At 50.7% G+C, this 16,007-nt stretch overlaps 1 protein-coding gene across 3 annotated transcripts in view; it reads left to right on the top strand.

The window, feature by feature from the left end:
* Positions 1–4,707: 4,707 nt before the first annotated feature.
* The window catches only part of LOC140390239 (E3 ubiquitin-protein ligase RING2-A-like), a 45,639-nt gene continuing 34,339 nt past the window's right edge, over positions 4,708–16,007 (top strand). For 2 of the 3 annotated variants that reach the window (XM_072475214.1, XM_072475212.1), the window contains exon 1: positions 4,727–4,971. The gene's annotated coding sequence lies outside the window, so the exon portion shown is untranslated. Of the gene's footprint in view, positions 4,972–16,007 lie in introns of all 3 variants that reach the window. The other variant, XM_072475213.1, reaches the window with a different exon arrangement.

Here is a 16,007-nt window from a genome sequence, read left to right as displayed (position 1 = left end):
AATAAGCTTGCCCTACAACCACCGCCACCGCAGGGGGAGTCTCTAAAATCATTCTGGAGCAAATAGTTCCCCGATACGGGTTGGTAGAAAATATAGACTCGGACAGGGGAAGTCACTTTACCTCTAAGGTCTTATAAGAAACCATGAGAAGTTTGGAGATAAATTGGGACTTCCACACTCCTTGGCACCCCCCCCCCTCATCGGGATGGGTGGAAAGGATGAATCAAACCCTTAAAAATCATTTGTCAAAAATAATACTAGAAACTAGGCTCCCCTGGACAAAATGCTTACCGATAGCCCTTCTAAGAATCCGAATGGCTCCAAGAAAAGATTTGGGGTTGTCCCCATACGAAATGTTGTTCGGATTGCCATACCTTGGAACAATGGGAGAATTCTGCCCATTGCAGAATGTAGAGATATCTATGTAAATAAATATATACTGGCACTGTCTTCCTCATTATCATTCCTCAGGAGACAAGGACTGCTAGCGCAGACACCTCCCCTTGAATTAGCAGTCCACAAATTTAAACCAGGAGATTGGGTACTGGTGAAATCGTGGAAGGAAACCAAGCTTCAACCCACTTGGGACGGACCATTCCTGGTCTTGTTAACCACAGAGACTGCCATACGAACCGCGGGAAAAGGTTGGACTCATTACAGCAGAACGAAGGGTCCCGTGAAATCACCACCTGAACAGGAACAATGGCATGTGGAGGCCACTGAGGAACCATTAAAGATAAGGTTGAAAAGACACTGAACCCTGAACTATTCAATCATAAAATAAACTACAGCTAAAATGGACTATACAATGTATAATAATATTAATAATGTGGGAGGACGTAAACGGTCGTTTGGTTACATTGACAATCCCAGAAAGTCGGTACCCTCAGGTAATACGTACTGATCTATGCACCCTCATAGACTGCGAGTCAGCGGGGAATGGAAAGGAATTTAGGGTGGAGGCTCTTGATTACAGAGGGGGGTGATTACCTAGGGGGGGTTGGCAGGAACGGTTGTGCCAATTGCCCAATCGCAGAGGGGCACCACCGGTCATATCCATTCACCAGATTAATGGAAATTCCCCCTCAACGTGCAAGGCTGGAACTTGTAACCCCGTATACATCACCGTAAAACACACGGCCTGGACCGAGACAGGCAATAAGCATTGTTCACTAAGACATGAGATATTCGGGGTAAAAATGAGAAATAGCGAGACTAAATGCTGCTTTCGTATCTCAATAGACCAGGGGGCAGCTCCCACTAATGGAACTAGGAACGAAAAGCAGGAGGAAGGACCGGGAGTCAAAATAATAGAAGTAAAAGATTTAGAGAAAGCCTTTGAGATAGAAACCGGCTATGAGGGACAGAATGCGTGGATTGAGTGGGTGAGGTATTCGGCCCAGTCGCTGGAGAAAGACAATTGTTATGCTTGCGCATCAGGTAGACCACAGGCCCATCTGGAGCTCTTTCCAATGGGGTGGAAAGAAAATAGCGGGAGCACGGAATGCATGATGGCCTTGTACCACGATGAGAACGCCTGGGGCAACAAGACCTGCACTGCCCTATCTCTGATGTTTCCTCCTGTTAAGCAGAAACAATCAGCAAACCCTCCCTCCTTCTTGGTTACCGTGACGCATCATAAATCGTGTATAGGTTGTTCTGATTTGGGACTAAGTAAGGATATGGGATGACTCAAGACGTGTCTTGAGACTGAGAACGTGACCACCCAGGGCAATTACTCATCACTAAAAATACCACGTGCAGATATATGGTGGTATTGCGGAGGAAAAATCCTAAGACCCACTCTACCCCCCCAATGGAAAGGGACATGCGCATTAGTTCAGCTAGCCATACCATTCAGTATAGCCTATGAAAGACAAAAGGAGAAGGGGAGTGTTAAAGGGAAACGATCTAAACGAAGCATACCCATCTCATTTGATGAATGTTTGGGAAATTGTATCCATCCTCACCTCCATTATCGTAGAAATAGGAGCATTGGCGGCAATAGGCTGTTGCATCATCCCGTGCGTAAGAGGCTTGGTGCAGAGGCTCATCGAAACAGCCTTGACCAAGCAGATGCCATTACCCCTGGGTAAAGGAGGCCAGGAAACAATTTGCCTACTAGAAAGAGAGAAGACTGAAGGAGAGGACGACCCCATAGAAAGAGAGGTTGAGAGGATGTTGGACAATTTTGGGGAAGGCTAGAAGGGGCGACATAGTGTAAAAAGCAACAAGAGTAAAAAGAAAAAAAGGGGGAATTATGAGAAATGAGCATTTTATGTTGTTTTTACATGAATAACTCTGGTTCACAAATAAGATGTCAACAATAGTGCTTGATGGGAAATAAGATGTCAAGTGGAGTTTTGTGTATGCTGCAGTGCCAAAGTTGTTGTAACTGTGAACGTGACTGACCTTCGGGAATGAACAGAACTTACAATAACAAGATGCAGGTGGAGATGGGGGCCTCATTCTAAATCATTCTAGCTGACGGTTCAAGGATGTACCAGGAGCTAACAGAAACCACTGCTAGGCAAAGCAAGGCGGAAGCCAAAATGAACATAACAAGTCCAAATAAGGAATCACTGAGAAGGAAACTGCCATCAAGGCAGAGAGCGGGGTGTGTTTCTGAGATTGTATATAAGAAATAATGCTGTGATAATTCTGTGTGTCTGCTAATGTTGACAGGCGGCACCCGTTCTTGCAAGATTGACTGAATAAAATACTTCTTCAGAATTTGGCTAAGTGTAAATTATCAAGTGAGCGGTGTTTCTCACACTTGAAACGGGCCAGCAAAGTCGACATGAAGGCCACTCCCAGGGGTGAAAAGGTACAGCGGGCGGGATCTTCTGCAGTTCCTGGCATACACTAAATTACTGGGCCAGTCGCTTTAACTCTGTGTCCAGGCCTGACCACCAGACATATCTGTAGGCAGGCATTTCCCTTACTGATAAGGCTGTCCATGCTATCTTTTTGCAAGAGCAATTAGACCTTGTTCCACTCCTGCAGCCCTGCAAATCTCAGCTCCTAAAATAATTTACAGAATTGTTACAGTGCAGGGGGAGGCCATTTGGCCCATTGGGTCTGCACCAGCTCTCCAAACGAGCATCATGACTTGTCAATCCCTTGTCTTTCTCCCTGTACTGCATACTGTTTCTATTAAAGTAATCATCTAATGCCCTCTACGATGCCCTGATTGAACATGATTCCACCACACTTCCAGGCAATGTATTCCAGACCCGAACCACTCGCTGTGTGAAATACTTTATTCTCACATCACATTTGCTTCCTTTGCAAATCACTTTAAATCTGTGTCCTCTCGTTTTTTTTTAATATTAAAAATAAATAAATTTGGAGTACCCAATTATTTTTTTTTTTCAATTAAGGGGCAATTTAGAATGGGCAATTAACCTAGCCTGCACATTTTTGGGTTGTGGGGGTGAAACCAACACAGACACGGGGAGAATGTGCAAACTCCAGGGCCGGGATTCGAACCCGGTTCCTCAGTGCCATAAGCAGTAGTGATAACCACTGTGCCACATGCCACCCTCTCTCGTTCTAGATTCTTTGACAAGGAGGAACAGTTGCTCCCTATCTACTTTTTCCAGTCCACTCATGATTTTGAACATCTCTTATCAAATCTCCTCCTAGCATTATCCCAAGGGGAACAGTCCCAACATCTCTAATCTACCCTCATGACTGAAGAAGGCACAGTAGCACAGTGGGTAGCACTGTTTCTTCACAGCATCAGGGACCTGGGTTCGATTCTCGGCTTGGGTCACTGCCTGGGCGTAGTCTGCACACCCTCCCCATGTCTGCGTGGGTTTCCTCCAGGTGCTCCGGTTTCCTCCCACCGTCCAAAGATGTGCAGGTTAGTTGGATTGGTTATGCTAAATTGCCCCAGTGTCCAAAAGTTAGGTGGGGTTGCTGGGTTACGGGATAGAGTGGACTTAGGTACGGTGCTCTTTCAGGGGCCGTGCAGACCCGATGGGTTGAATGGAATCCTTCTGCACTATAAATTCTCTAATTTTCATCCCTGGAACCATTCTCCTAAACCTCTTTGGCACTCTCTCTCCAATGTGCTCACATCCTTCCTATAGTGTGGCACCCAGAACTGTAGAGAATACTCCAGCTGAGGTCTAACTAATGTCCTATATAAGTTCAGTATAACTTCCTTGTTTCTGTACTCTATACCCCTATCAATAAAGCCATGAACTCTATATGCTTTATTAACTGCTCTCTCCACCTGTCCTGCCAACTTCAATGATCTATGCAGATATAATCCAGGTGCCTCTGCTCCTGCATCCCTTTATTTTATATTATCCAATTCCCTTTTGAAAGTCTGATATAAACTCTAAGGCAGTGCACTCACAATATGCAAACAAGTGGTGACAGGTAACAAGTGAACTGAGCGCCTGAGGAATAAAACAAAACTCTTAATCTTTGACATTGGTGCATGTAGCAGTGGGGAAATTTAAAGGTGTGCACCATTAAACCTTTTGTCGCTCTTTTAAAAACACAAGGCACGTTTTCTAAATAGTCACATGCCGCGCAGCATCAACCTTCTCCCACAGAAAATGCTAAGTTACCACCCAACCCTCAAAAGCGAAGTGCCCTCCAGTTTAAGGCCGGACGGCGGCTAAGGTTGGAGACGGAAGTAACGTCACCTTTGAGGGGGTCAGCGGGGACAGGAAGTGCCGTCAAGGGGCGGCAGCAAAGATCGGAAGTGACGTCGATACCGAGAGAAAGGGGAGGGGGTTGGTTTGCCGTTGTTGTGGCTGTGCGCGAGAGAGGGTGTGAGAGAAAAAAATAACACGGAGGGAGCAAGAGAAAGATAAGAAATAAACTAAAGGTGAGGAAGTGGGCGGTACGGGGAAGTAAAAAACGACAGACCCCACTGCACCGTTTCATATGTATAATAGAGGAACGGCTCGGAAAGGCCTGAAGCCCGGGCCTAGTGAACCTGCGGGGCAGGTAAGCGGCTGCTCGAGCCCGGCTGTCGCCGGCGGTGCATGCGCAGCGCGCGCGAGGTGGGAGCCTCCAGGGGTGGGCGACAGCCGCGCGCGCCAAGTCGGCAGGTGAGGGGGGTCGCGCAGGCGCACTGCCTGGGGAACTCCTGTTGGAACGTCACAAGGGAAACCCGGTGGGAGGGGCGGCTCGCTGTCAGGGTCCCTGTGAAGCGGAGGGAGAGAGACTCGCCTGTGGACAAGGGGTGGGCTGCTGCACCTGCGTTACAGCCGGGGATGGACAGGTAACGAGGACGCATGCGCAGACTTGGCCGATTGTAGCCGCCTGGTTACGCTAACATGAATAGAAATGATGGATGGATGGATTGGGGGGGGGGGGGGGGAGAGAAGATTTGCAAATCTTCGCATGCACCTTTATCAAACACTGCCACAACTGGAAGGAAATGAAAGACTTGCTTTCCTGTAGCACCTTTCATTGATGTGGAGATGCCGGCATTGGACTGGGGTGGGCACAGTAAGACGCGTAGCTCCTTCATGAGGTGATTCCAAATAAACCTGTTGGACTTTAACCTGGTATTGTAAGACTTCTTACTGTGCCCACCCCAGTACAACGCTGGCATCTCCACATCATGGCCACGTTTTCATGATCACTGGAGCTCCCCAAAGTGCTTGCTGGCCAGCAAAGTACTTTTTTTGAAGATGTATGATACCAATTTGCACACAGAAAACTCTCAGGGTCAGCAACGCGATAACGACTAGAAATTTCTTTTGTGTGTGGTTTGCACCGTATTCTGTGTTGAACATTGCCTGGTGTGACTCAGGAGCCCCTTGGCATGGCAGTCCCCTGCCAAGTAATAATATAATAATCTTTATTAGTGTCACATTAACACTGCAATGAAGTTACTGTGAAAATCCCCAAGTCGCCACATTACGGCACCTGTTCGGGTACACTGAGGGAGAATTCAGAATGTCCAATTTGGGACTTGTGGGAGGAATCTGGGACACCTGGAGGAAACCCACGCAGACATGTGGAGAATGTGCAGACTCCGCACAGACAGTAACCAAAAATGGGTCCCTGGCACTGTAAAGCAACAGTGCTACCTGCTGTGAAACCATAAGATGGCTCATGATTCACTGGCCTTTGTTTCCTGTGAGCCTTTTTCTCGGCAGGCTGAGCTTTAAGTTTCTTCTGGCCTCCGTCCAGTGCCCCTCCAGTCAGTGGAGGTCGTGGCCATCACTGACTGTCACCCAGTTGTCAGTGTCAATGCCTACAATCTTCATATCTCGCTTACGGTATGCTGGCACAGGGTTAGCAGTGTTGCTTCACAGTGCAAAGAGAGAGAGGGACAAGGCAGGCTCTTGAGAATAGATCGGCTAGTCTGGATGTTAAACACCTGGTCTGGTTAGGTTGAATGGTAATTTCTGTACAATTCCATAAAGTGCTAGATATTTACTGAAGGGATGAGATATGTATAACTTAACAGTGTTTTCAAGAGCTACTTTTGACCCTCTCTTCCTACAGCAAGAAGTACATTAATGTTTGTCTTTTATTCTTTATGGAGCAAAATGTACCAGCCTATTTGCCAATGATCACAAAGAACCCAGATGGTACAGGAAGGCAATTTAGTTTTTTACTCATTTATGGGATGTGGGTGTCACTGGCTTCACCAGCATTTATTGCCTATCCCCAGTTGCCCTTCAGAAGGTGGTGCTGAGCTGAGTTCTTGAACTGCCACAGTCACTGTCGTGTAGGTACACCCACCGTGTTATCAGGATAGAATTCCAGGATTTTGAACCAGTGGTGGTGAAGGAATGACAATATATTTCCAAGCCAAACTGGTGAGTGACTTGAAGGGTAACCGACAGTTGGTGGTCCCAAGGTATCTGCTGTCCTTGTCCTTCTAGTTGATAGAGGCCATGGTTTTGGAATGTGCTGCCCAAGGGACTTCGGTGAGTCCTTGTAGTCCCATCTTGTGGATGGTACACACGGCTGTCATTGTTTGTCAGTGGTAGAGGGATTGATTGTGAAAGGGGTAACAGTCAAGTGGGCTGCTTTGTCTTGGATGTGTTTGAGCTTATTGTGTGTTATTGCAGCTGCACTCATCGGGCAAGTGGATCTCCATTTGCAGGACACAGAGTTGGAAGGAACCATTATTAAATGATGTTAAAGAAATGGAGTAGAAAGAGATTTAGTAGAGTGAGGAGTATTGAGATGTCTACAAGGAATGGAGAGAGATTGTATAGCATAGGAGTGTGTCAGAACTGCAGATAAATCAATTGAGGTCGTACATGTGTCAATGAAAGTGCAAATAATTGCTCTGCAGTGGAGAGCGATCAAATGTTATCTCTTCTGTAATATTGGGAATTACCGGTGTGTCCATTTGAATCCAAGTTACTCAATAACCTCATTGCATAATCTAGATGCAAGAATACAGAACAGGAATAGAAAGCCTTCAGGGGATGTTTGTGGGATAGGGGGAGTTAGGCTGAATACGAAGAATATGATTCAAATAAGAAAAATTAGGAGCTGTAGGTGATTTACACTGCGTGATAGCACAAAATGTGCAACAAGATTGGATACTGGTAATTAGGATTGAAGTATGCAAGATAGACTGTTGTGACTATGTTTAATTAGAGCAAAGGTATAATCTTACAGTCGATGCTTCAGTTCAGTATGATATTTGATCTCATCACTGACAGGCCTTTAATCATTCGCACCTTCTGTTGGTGGTGCTTAACTCAAAAATGATGCCTCCGGGTGCATTGCTGGGTGTTTATTGCAGTTTGTGTGGTATTGATTCTGCACCCAAAATTGTACTTGAACTCGAATCCTTCTGGGAATGCTTCAAAAATGCCTGTGTGCCTGAAAATTTCCAGTTTACCATTAGCTGTACCACAATATATTACAAATGAGATATTTGGACAGGAAAGGGACTTTCTGATCAAGAAGCAGCTAACTTGGGCAGAAGACAGAATGAACTGTGTGGTAAAATCGGTCTGATCCTGTGTCTAGCTTGGACCGATGGGATGTCAGTTACCAGGGCAGGCAGCGGCATAGTGGTATTGTCACTGGAATAGTGTTTCAGAGATCCAGGGGAATGCTCTGGGGGCACAGGTTCAAATCCCACCACGGCAGATGGTGAAATTTGAATTGAAAAAAAAAATCTGGTGTCAAAAGTCATAAAAATGCATCTGGTTCACTAATTTTCTTTAGGGAAGGAAATTTGTTTTCCTTGCCGGGTTTGGCCTACATATGAGTCCAGATCTGCTGCAATGTGCTTGAATACTCTTAAATATCCCCTCAAGGGCAATAAATGCTGGCCCAGCCTGTGATGCCCACATACCATGAAAGAATTAAAAAAAAAAACTTCACCTGACATGAAACAAATCACATGAATGAGGTTTAGGCAGTTGATTCCAAAGCTGTCTTCGGCAAACAGCTTGAAACTGCCCACAGTTTATTTGAAATCAGAGTCATTGTTGTGGGAGATGGAAACATGTTATTTGGATCTAGGAGTAGACGATTGACTTTAAGCAGAGGATTGTGAATCCATGGCCCGCTATGGATCATCATGGATTCAAAGCCAGCAGAGCAATTTCAAAGTGGGGCAGATATTGAGGCTTATGAAAATGAACAGGGAATGGGATTAAAAAAAGAACACTGTCACTGGCTAACCCATTGGAATGGCCCAGGTGGGTTCCACCCTCGCTGTTGCTGTTCAACCCCCACAGTGGCAATTTATAAAACAACACTGCAAATGTGGTGCATTGTTATTGTCAGGGGGAGCACAAATACCTGTTAAAATGGGAATCCAGGTATCGGCAAACAGGATCAACACAAGGAACTCCGCTGATGCAGAAAGGGATCTATATCTTCAGGCACATAGTTGAGAAGGAACCTGGTGCACGATCAATTGCACAAAGACTAAAGTTGGGTACAACTGTGGCTTTATTACAGTCAGATGTGTGGCCTCCTGCAGCTGGCGAAATGGCAGAGCACTGGAGGTCATACATAGTTATACAGTTCTCTGTGGGCGGAGCCAGCCGGCAGGAGCTACCGGCGAACCTGTAGTGCAGGTCCGACCTTGCATCTCCTATTATAGTGGTTCACCACATTCAACCCCTGTTAAAAATGAGTCCGGCGGGGTTGACGTGAAAACTATATATAATTAGTGCAATTACGTACAGTGGTAGGGAAAGAAAAGTCCCACGTTGACGGTTCGGAGTCCGTCAAAGGTTCAGCCGGTCCGGTGCTTTGGTGCTTCGTTGGGAGCGGCGTAACGGTGGCGGCGAAGTCGGTGGTGGAGGTGACACCGATGGCGGTGGTGGCGGTGCTGATGCTGGCCAGTCATCGGGAACTCCGGAAGCGTGCGGAAGTCCTCTTCGTCCTCTTGTGCAGAAAAGGGGAGGGGGGTGGTCTGGTGGGGTCAATATTGGCGGCGTGGTGGGAGGTGGGGGGTGTTGGGGTGGAACCTGACGGTGCCAGGTCCCTGAGTGAGACAGAATCTTGGCGGCCGTCGGGGAACTCAACATAGGCATATTGAGGGTTGGCGTGGAGCAGGTGAACCCTGTCCACCAAGGGGTCCGCCTTGTGGAGTCGGACGTGCCTACGGAGAAGGACCGGTCCTGGAGCAGCGAGCCGTGTCGGGAGCGACACCCCTGATGTGGACTTAATTGGGAAGGTAAAAACACGTTCACGGGGTGTGTTATTAGTGGTGGTGCACAATAGTGACCGGGTGGAGTGCAGAGCGCCAGGGAGGACCTCTTGCCAGAGAGAGGCTGGGAGGTTCCTGGACCGTAGGGCCAGCTGGCCGGCCCTCCAAACCGTCCCATTCTCCCGTTCTATTTGCCCGTTTCCCCAGAGGTTGTAGCTCACCGTCCTGCTGGAGGCTATATCCCTCATGAATGAGGATCCTCTGTCACTGTGGATGTAGGCGTGGAAACCGAACAGAGCAAAGATGGTGCTGAGGGCCTTGATGACGGTGGCAGACGTCATATCGGGGCATGGGATGGCGAAGGGGAATCTGGAGTACTCATCGACCACACTGAGAATGTACGTGTTACGGTCGGTGGAGGGGAGGGGCCCTTTGAAATCCACGCTCAAAGGGGCGGGAAGCCTTCACCAGGCACGCACGGTCCGGCCGGTAGAAGTGCGGCTTGCACTCCGCACAGACCTGGCAGTCCCTGGTGACTGTCGTTACTTCCTCGACGGAGTAGGGCAGATTGCGAGCTTTGACCAGATGGTAAAATCGAGTGAACCCCCCGCCCCCCCCCCCTGGGTGACACAGGCTGTCGTGTAGGGCCCATTAGTTGTTCCATTTGTGCGCTGGTGCATGTACCTCGGGAGAGGGCATCTGGGAGCTCGTTGAGTTTACCGGGGCGATACAAGGTCTTGTAATTATAGGTGGAGAGCTCGATTCTCCAGCGCAAGATTTTATCATTTTTGATCTTGCCCCGCTGTGTTATTGAACATGAAGGCTACCGACCGTTAGTCCGTAAGGACAGTGAATCTCTTACCGGCCAGGTAATGCCTCCAATGCCGCACCGCTTCAACTATAGCTTGGGCCTCCTTCTTGACACCGGTGAACCTGTAGTGCAGGTCCTACCTTACATCTCCCATTACAGTGGTTCACCACATTACCATTAATGAATGATGTGAAAGAAATGAGCTAACTATGGAGTATAAAGAGATCTGGTGGAGTGAGGAATGTAGAGATATCTACAAGAAATACAGAGAGTTTGTATCGGACAGGGGAAGCCAATAGGAACTGCAGATAGATCAATAGAGGAAGTACAAAGAGTAATCAGATTTGATGTGATTTGTACAGAGTTAATACGGGGATCAGATATGATAGAAGTTGTAATTATGGGAAGTGAAAATATTTAACAAAGTCAGACATCCGTAAAGAGGGGGAATCTAAAAGAAATGGAATTTCTCCAGGAAGTGTCGAGGAGTATGGGAGAATTGAGAATCTGGGCGGAAAGGACAAAGAAGAAAATTTGTTAGAATGTATGATCAAGAGACCAGTGAGAATGAAAGGTCTGTTAAAATTAACATTTGTCAGTGGCACAGGAATTTCAACTGGAATTATTTGTGGCCGAGTGATTAAGCCTGGTAACTATTTGGTCATTTTTGACCTTGCTATATTGGAATATGGGCCTTTTTAATCCTGCTTTGACACAAGGAATAGAAGCTTACCTGACCTTTTTCAGTTCTTAAGTTTGTTGGTCACATTTTATTTTTATATATATATATATATATATATATTATAGCATGCGCCATACCATATGTGTCAACGGTTGCCTTTGTTTATTTGCTTGCGGATGTGAGTGTTGCTGATTATGCCAGCATTTGTCCATCTCTAATTTAACCTGAGAAGGTGGTTGTGAGCTGCATCTTGAATCGCCACTGTCCATCTTGAGTCACAACTGTCCATCTGGTGCAGGTACACCCACAATGCTGTTAGGAAGTTCGAAGATTTTGACCCAGTGACCGTGAAGGAATAGCAATATTGTTCCAGGTCAGGATAGTGTATGGTTTTTGAGGGGAACTTGGCAAGTGGTGATGTCCCCATGCACCAGCTGCTCTAGGTGGCAGAGGCCGCAGGTTTGGAAGGTGCTATCGAAGGAGCCTTGGTGAGTTTCTGCAGTGCATCTTGTAGATACTGCACATTGCATATGTGTTGGACATGAATATTTAAAGTGGTGGATGGGATGCAGATCAAGCAGGTGTTTTGTCCTGGATAGTGTTGAGTTCTTTTGAGTGTTGATTGAGCAGATTATTTGAATGCAATTGGATGAACAGCATGTGTTGTTGTACCTTAGGAACCACAACTTCCCTTGCAATTACTTGATACTGTCATCTTTGTCGTGCTTTCTGAACGGTTCTCTTGGTTTTGGGCTTAGAACAGATTGCCTTTGTCCAGTTTGCAGTCCTTGGTTTAAGCAGCCTGCTTGTCAGGAAGCTGTGTTCCCAGGATTTATTTTTTGAGAGAAGTCAGATTCCTCTGCACCAGTGGATCATAGTAACCAGGATTGGAGGGACTTGGATTCATAGGTTGACTGGCAACCAATGGCTTGGCCAGGGACAGAGTTCGGCCACTCCGCTCTCTCTTGCCTCTCAATCTCTCTCGCCTCGCCCTCTCTTCCCCCCCCTCGCCCTCTCTTTTCCCCCCCTCGCCCTCTCTTTCCCCCCCTCGCCCTCTCTTTCCCCCCCTCGCCCTCTCTTTCCCCCCCTCGCCCTCTCTTTCCCCCCCTCGCCCTCTCTTTCCCCCCCTCGCCCTCTCTTTCCCTCCCTCGCCCTCTCTTTCCCTCCCTCGCCCTCTCTTTCCCCCCCCTCGCCCTCTCTTTCCCCCCCCTCGCCCTCTCTTTCCCCCCCCTCGCCCTCTCTTTCCCCCCCTCGCCCTCTCTTTCCCCCCCTCGCCCTCTCTTTCCCCCCCTCGCCCTCTCATTCCCCCCCTCGCCCTCTCTTTCCCCCCCTCGCCCTCTCTTTCCCCCCCTCGCCCTCTCTTTCCCCCCCTCGCCCTCTCTTTCCCCCCCTCGCCCTCTCTTTCCCCCCCTCGCCCTCTCTTTCCCCCCCTCGCCCTCTCTTTCCCCCCCTCGCCCTCTCTTTCCCCCCCTCGCCCTCTCTTTCCCCCCCTCGCCCTCTCTTTCCCCCCCTCGCCCTCTCTTTCCCCCCCTCGCCCTCTCTTTCCCCCCCTCGCCCTCTCTTTCCCCCCCTCGCCCTCTCTTTCCCCCCCTCGCCCTCTCTTTCCCCCCCTCGCCCTCTCTTTCCCCCCCTCGCCCTCTCTTTCCCCCCCTCGCCCTCTCTTTCCCCCCCTCGCCCTCTCTTTCCCCCCCTCGCCCTCTCTTTCCCCCCCTCGCCCTCTCTTTCCCCCCCTCGCCCTCTCTTTCCCCCCCTCGCCCTCTCTTTCCCCCCCTCGCCCTCTCTTTCCCCCCCTCGCCCTCTCTTTCCCCCCCTCGCCCTCTCTTTCCCCCCCTCGCCCTCTCTTTCCCCCCCTCGCCCTCTCTTTCCCCCCCTCGCCCTCTCTTTCCCCCCCTCGCCCTCTCTTTCCCCCCCTCGCCCTCTCTTTCCCCCCCTCGCCCTCTCTTTCCCCCCCTCGCCCTCTCTTTCCCCCCCTCGCCCTCTCTTTCCCCCCCTCGCCCTCTCTTTCCCCCCCTCGCCCTCTCTTTCCCCCCCTCGCCCTCTCTTTCCCCCCCTCGCCCTCTCTTTCCCCCCCTCGCCCTCTCTTTCCCCCCCTCGCCCTCTCTTTCCCCCCCTCGCCCTCTCTTTCCCCCCCTCGCCCTCTCTTTCCCCCCCTCGCCCTCTCTTTCCCCCCCTCGCCCTCTCTTTCCCCCCCTCGCCCTCTCTTTCCCCCCCTCGCCCTCTCTTTCCCCCCCTCGCCCTCTCTTTCCCCCCCTCGCCCTCTCTTTCCCCCCCTCGCCCTCTCTTTCCCCCCCTCGCCCTCTCTTTCCCCCCCTCGCCCTCTCTTTCCCCCCCTCGCCCTCTCTTTCCCCCCCTCGCCCTCTCTTCCCCCCCTCGCCCTCTCTTCCCCCCCTCGCCCTCTCTTCCCCCCCTCGCCCTCTCTTCCCCCCCTCGCCCTCTCTTCCCCCCCTCGCCCTCTCTTCCCCCCCTCGCCCTCTCTTCCCCCCCTCGCCCTCTCTTCCCCCCCTCGCCCTCTCTTCCCCCCCTCGCCCTCTCTTCCCCCCCTCGCCCTCTCTTCCCCCCCTCGCCCTCTCTTCCCCCCCTCGCCCTCTCTTCCCCCCCTCGCCCTCTCTTCCCCCCCTCGCCCTCTCTTCCCCCCCTCGCCCTCTCTTCCCCCCCTCGCCCTCTCTTCCCCCCCTCGCCCTCTCTTCCCCCCCTCGCCCTCTCTTCCCCCCCTCGCCCTCTCTTCCCCCCCTCGCCCTCTCTTCCCCCCCTCGCCCTCTCTTCCCCCCCTCGCCCTCTCTTCCCCCCCTCGCCCTCTCTTCCCCCCCTCGCCCTCTCTTCCCCCCCTCGCCCTCTCTTCCCCCCTCGCCCTCTCTTCCCCCCCTCGCCCTCTCTTCCCCCCCTCGCCCTCTCTTCCCCCCCTCGCCCTCTCTTCCCCCCCTCGCCCTCTCTTCCCCCCCTCGCCCTCTCTTCCCCCCCTCGCCCTCTCTTCCCCCCCTCGCCCTCTCTTCCCCCCCTCGCCCTCTCTTCCCCCCCTCGCCCTCTCTTCCCCCCCTCGCCCTCTCTTCCCCCCCTCGCCCTCTCTTCCCCCCCTCGCCCTCTCTTCCCCCCCCTCGCCCTCTCTTCCCCCCCTCGCCCTCTCTTCCCCCCCTCGCCCTCTCTTCCCCCCCTCGCCCTCTCTTCCCCCCCTCGCCCTCTCTTCCCCCCCTCGCCCTCTCTTCCCCCCCTCGCCCTCTCTTCCCCCCCTCGCCCTCTCTTCCCCCCCTCGCCCTCTCTTCCCCCCCCTCGCCCTCTCTTCCCCCCCCTCGCCCTCTCTTCCCCCCCTCGCCCTCTCTTCCCCCCCTCGCCCTCTCTTCCCCCCCTCGCCCTCTCTTTCTCCCCCCCGCGCCCTCTCTTTCTCCCCCCCCCGCGCCCTCTCTTTCTCCCCCCCCGCGCCCTCTCTTTCTCCCCCCCCGCGCCCTCTCTTTCTCCACCCCCCCGCGCCCTCTCTTTCTCCCCCCCCCCCCCCCCCCCGCGCCCTCTCTTCTCTTTCCCCCCCCCGCGCCCTCCATTCCCCCACCTTCGCGCTGGAGTAGGCAATTTAACCTTCCGAGCCTGACACCCTCAATGTGATCGTGGCAGATCCCATCCTGGCCTCAACTTCATTCCTGCCCGTTGTCCATAGTCCTTCAACCCATTACCAATTAACGATCTGTCTAACTCTTCCTTAAATGTACTCACTTTCCTTGCATCCACCGCACTCCGGGGTGGCGAATGCCACAGATTCATAAACCTTTGGAGGAAGTAGTTTTTCCTCAAATCTGTTTTAAATTGGCTACCTTTTCTCCTAAGAGTATGACCTCTTGTTTTAGAATGCCCCACAAGCGGAATCATAGGGTCCATGTCTACTTTATCCATACCGTTTAACATCCTGTATACCTCAATTAGATCTCCTCATTCTTCTAAACTCTGGAGAGTATAGGCCTAAACTGCTCAATCTGTCCTCGTACAACAAACCCCTAATTTCTGGAATCGATATAGTGAACCTCCTCTGACCTGCCTCCAATGCCGCTATATCTGTCCTCAAATAAGGGGATCAAAACTGCACACGATACTCCAGGTGCGGTCTTACCAATGCCTTGTATAGTTGCAACAAGACTTCCTTACCTTTATACTCAATTCCTTTTGCTATAAATGGAGACATTCCATTTGCTTTCCTTACTATCTGCTGCACCTACATGCTCGTTTTCTGTGACTCATGCACAAATCCCTCTGCACCGGAGTACCCCGAAATCTCTCCCTTTCCATTTTTTCGACCAAAATGCATGACCTCACACTTAACCACGTGAAACTCCATTTGCCACGTTTTGGCCCATCCTCCTAACCTATCTATATCAATTGGTAAGGTTCTTATTTCCTCATTGCAACTTACTGTCCCACCTGTTTTTGTGTCATCTGCAAATTTGGCTATAGAACCTTCTATTCCTGTATCGAAGTCGTTAATATAGATTGCAAATAGCTGGGGCCCAAGGACCAAACCCTGTGGCACCCCACTAGTTACACCTTGCCATCCAGAAAATGATTTATCCCGACTCTCTGCCTCCTGTCCTTCAGTCAGTGGTCTATCCAAGCTAATAAGTTACCCCTAATCCCATGTGATCTCACCTTGTGAATAATAATAATAATCGCTTATAGTCACAAATTGGCGTCAATGAAGTTACTGTGAAAAGCCCCTACTCGCCAAATTCCGGCACCTGTTCGGGGAGGCCGGTGCGGGAATTGAACCCGCGCTGCTGGCATGGTTCTGCATTACAAGCCAGCTATTTTAGCCCACTGTGCTAAACCAGCCTGAATCAACCTTCTGTGTGGAACCTTGCCAAATGCCTTCCGGAAGTCCAGATCTTCTACATCTACAGGATCCCCATTATCTACTTTGC

Source organism: Scyliorhinus torazame, chromosome 14, assembly GCF_047496885.1.
Source record: "Scyliorhinus torazame isolate Kashiwa2021f chromosome 14, sScyTor2.1, whole genome shotgun sequence".
NCBI classification, from domain to species: Eukaryota; Metazoa; Chordata; class Chondrichthyes; order Carcharhiniformes; family Scyliorhinidae; genus Scyliorhinus; species Scyliorhinus torazame.
The sequence above is the reverse complement of the archived record's forward strand: the minus strand, read 5'-3'. Positions and strand labels throughout refer to the sequence as shown.